Source organism: Psammomys obesus, unplaced genomic scaffold, assembly GCF_907164565.1.
Source record: "Psammomys obesus unplaced genomic scaffold, mPsaObe1.curated_primary_1811, whole genome shotgun sequence".
Classification (NCBI taxonomy): Eukaryota; Metazoa; Chordata; class Mammalia; order Rodentia; family Muridae; genus Psammomys; species Psammomys obesus.
The window spans coordinates 10,497,106-10,500,948 of NW_026586173.1; positions in this window are offsets into that span (position 1 = coordinate 10,497,106).

Genomic DNA, 3,843 nt, shown 5'->3' on the forward strand with positions numbered 1-3,843 from the left:
GGAATACTGTGAAGACAAGGGCAGAACTGAAGCTGTGAGCCTTGGCCTTGACTACTTTGGTTGCCAGTCTGGGCCTGGAAAGGGTGTAGCACCAGCATGGTGGGCTCTGAAAGGCAGAGGTTCCCGAGCCGCACTCAGGGACATTACAGCCTTGCCTTCAGTCCCCTCCCTGCTGCCTAGCTGTGAAGACTCTGCATGGAGCCAGAACAGAACATTTGGAATGCTCGTGTGTCCCCACACCAGTTCTCCATGCCCCTTCTCCTGATATGATTAGCCAGGACCTGTGCCTTTAAGGAGTGCCCTCTTCCACTGCCCTTCCCCCCTTCAATTACAGCACTAATTTCAGTAATGGAGCATTAATAGAGTAATGGGTGAGTGAGGCTGGCCTGAAGGAACTGTGGAGCTCAGCACAAATTGAGTAAATAAACCATATATTAGATTTCTAAACAATACTTTTAGTATAGTCTCTAGGGAAGGAGAGTCGTCAAGACTTACTTAAGTCATCCCTGCAAAGTGTATGCAAAGGAAGTCTCTCTTCGGAGATGGGTTGTTTGTAGAAGCAGAAAATAATCTCTCTCTCTCTCTCCTCTTCTCCCTCCCCCTCCTCTCTCTCTCTCTCTCTCTCTCTCTCTCTCTCTCTCCCTCTCTCTCCTTCCTCCTCTCCCCTCTCAGAGTCATCTTCTCCAGGGACATGGGACCACAAAGCAGCTGCTGCCCGCACATGTTCCCCTTTCTCATTATTTCCCAATTTCTCTTAACTTCGAAAGATGTGTCTGAGGTGGAAATGTCCAAGGTGTGCCTTTTCTCAGGAACCCAAGAAGGGTGGGCATTCAGACATGTCCTAGAGAACGCTAGCTAAGACAGCTTTCGGGGATCAGTGGGAACCAGACAAGGACAGGGTCCAGGAAGTTTGGAGGGAATGGGAGGTGATTATTAGAAGACAGGCTTATAATGGAATAATGGCCCTGTTGCTACCACCATGTGGCAGTGTTTAATGGGTTCTCCTGAAAAGTCCCTCAGGAAGATTTACAGTCCAGCCTGGACTCCTCAGCGGGTTCTATCCAATCCAACCTAAGCTGAACTGAGACCTGTCTCAAAAAACCCAAACCTCTTCCAACAAGGCTACACCCCTAATCCTTCCTAAATAAGTGCACTGACTGGGATCCAAACCTTTAAATATATTGAGCCTATGGGAGTCATTCTCATTCAAACTACCACAGATGGTAAAATGTTGGCATATGCTTCATCTGCTCCATGTCCATGACTAAATCCTATGTCTCTGTTGTGCTAAAGGGAAATAGAAAGATCAAAGGTGTAGGTGTCAACAGTCCAAGAGGTGCTCTCACCATTGTTATTAGCGTTGAGACTCTGAGTAGAGAATTTCACAATGCCTCAGCTTCTCTCTCTGTAAAATGGGAAGTGATCATTCTGCTTGATCCCTGAGAACTATTGTGAGGAATAAAGTGGATTGTGTGCCAGTTGACGGAAGTCCTACCAGCAGTTATTGGTTGAGATGATCATTGAAACTTGGCTGGATTTTGATTCACCATGGAAACATACCTCTGGGTGTGTCTGTAGGATTGTTTCTAGAAATGTGTAACTGAGGAAGAAAGCCTCACTCTGAGTGGGGGTGGTACCACCCGGTGATTGAAATGTCTGAGTAAACAGGAAGAATAAAACAAGTTGAGCACCCACCCATGCTTCGTTTCTCTCTGCTTACCGCGATGGATGTGGAATGGGCAGCTACTACGCTCTACGGCTTCTTTGCATTTCCGGCTTTGATATACTATACTTCAGACTGAGAGCAGCACAAACCTTTCTTTCTGTTACACTGCTTTCATCAGTAATTTATTTACACTAATGAGAAAAGTAAGCAATATACTTATAGACTCAGACTTTATGTTTCTGTTGCATGCAACTGGAACCCAGACCTAGCTGCTGAGGGAAAGAAGGTTGTGAGGTTTGTATGATGGCAGCAGTCTCTGAAATATTAGTCTAGTGTAATGTCTTAGGCACAATTCTATTTCTGTGAAGAGACACCATGACTAAGTCAACTTACAGAAGAAATCATTTAACTGGGGGCTTGCTTATAGTTTCAGAGAGTCAGTCAGTCCATGACCATCAGGCAGGTCATCATGGTGCTGGAGCTGGAGCTGAGAGCTTACATTTATCTGTAAGAAGGGGGCAGAGAAAGACAGGGAGAGAGACGGAGAAAGACAGAGACAAAGAGACAGACAGACAGACAGACAGACAGACAGACAGAGAGAGGAAGGAGGTAGGGCCTGGCATGGGCTTTTGAAAGCTCAAAGTTTACCCCCAGTGACAGGCCTCTTCCAACAAGGCTACACCCCTAATCCTTCCTAAATAAGTGCACTTACTGGGATCCAAACCTTTAAATACATGAGCCTATGGGAGTCATTCTCATTCAAACCACCACAGATTGTAAAATGTTGGCATATGCTTCATCTGCTCCATGTCCATGATGATAATACCCATGAAACTGTTGTTTCTAGACATGCTAGGGCTGCTATACTCGTGAACTCATATCAGTTGAAGCTGTCTGCACAAAAATGCCCAAAATCAAGCCAGTCAACATTGTTACATAGCTCAGGGAGGGGCTCACATGCTCCAGTAGATGCCTGAGATAGCATGTCAGTGTAGTGTTGTCGCTCAGGTCTAAGCAAGCCCAGAATAGGTACTGAGGACCCAGACATGAAGTACATAAGAACTCTTACTGACTGGGCTATGCCCAATGATGATGCATATCCTTTAGTTAATACTATGGCAATGATAGCTGTGTCCACCCTGCTAAGCCTTCCACAGATCTTCAGACTGAACATACTCACGACCTGGAAGACACTTTACATGCCCATGGTTGTACTTAGCACGTGCGCTATTTTTGTCCTGTGCAAGCAACATAGCCTGGGAGATTCTTCCCAAGCTGTATATTGTATGAAATACAAAAACTTCAGAATAAATCATAAGCAATATAGATATCATGCAGCAAATTTGAAATTTTAATGTTATACTCAAATTTACCTTTTAGAATGAAAATATCTAGTTTATACAAACTGGAAATAACATGCTCTATATAATTATGAATAGCATTGATTTTGACAGTGTTCATAAATTATTTCAGAAATTATAGGAGCAGACACATGAAGCACTATTTTAGCAATATCGTACATTCTAATTCTGTATTATCTGTCCCTTTAGGAGACAGAAGTACACTGGGGTGATTTAAGTGTGGCTTCCCAGGCACTTTTTTGGGGTACTGTTTGAAAACTTCTGTCCTAGACAGAGTCTGAGGTTCTAACATGAAAATGGATCAAGTTCCAGGGAATAAAACCCAGATAACCTATGGGGAGGCCCAGTGTTCAGGGGTGTGTGGTGTAGTTGGTTTTGAATAAGGTGGTAACTTGGAAGATGAGACTATCACAGGCTTCTGGCTTTCAGTCAGGATACTAGAGGGGCTCATGATGCTATCCCAGGCTCAGATGTCCCACTCAATTGTCCTTCCCAGGCTATGTCTCCTGATTGTAGCTCTGGTTTCACCTGGTGGCTCCATTCTGGCATCTTCCTAGATCTTCAGAACTGAATGCCATCTGTGTGGTTTCCATTTGACTGTGGTCATTGAGTCTCAGCTTCCACTATGTTCTTCAATCTGCTTGCCAGTTCAGGGCATCTATCCCACACATCCCATGCACAGATAATCTAATAGTCTACCCAGAAACCTGGTCTTTATTAAAAGTTGAGGGGGAATTATATTTGACCCCTAAAGCAGTATGGTTTCTTCTCTTCTTCTTCTTCTTCTTCTTCTTCTTCTTCTTCTTCTTCTTCTTC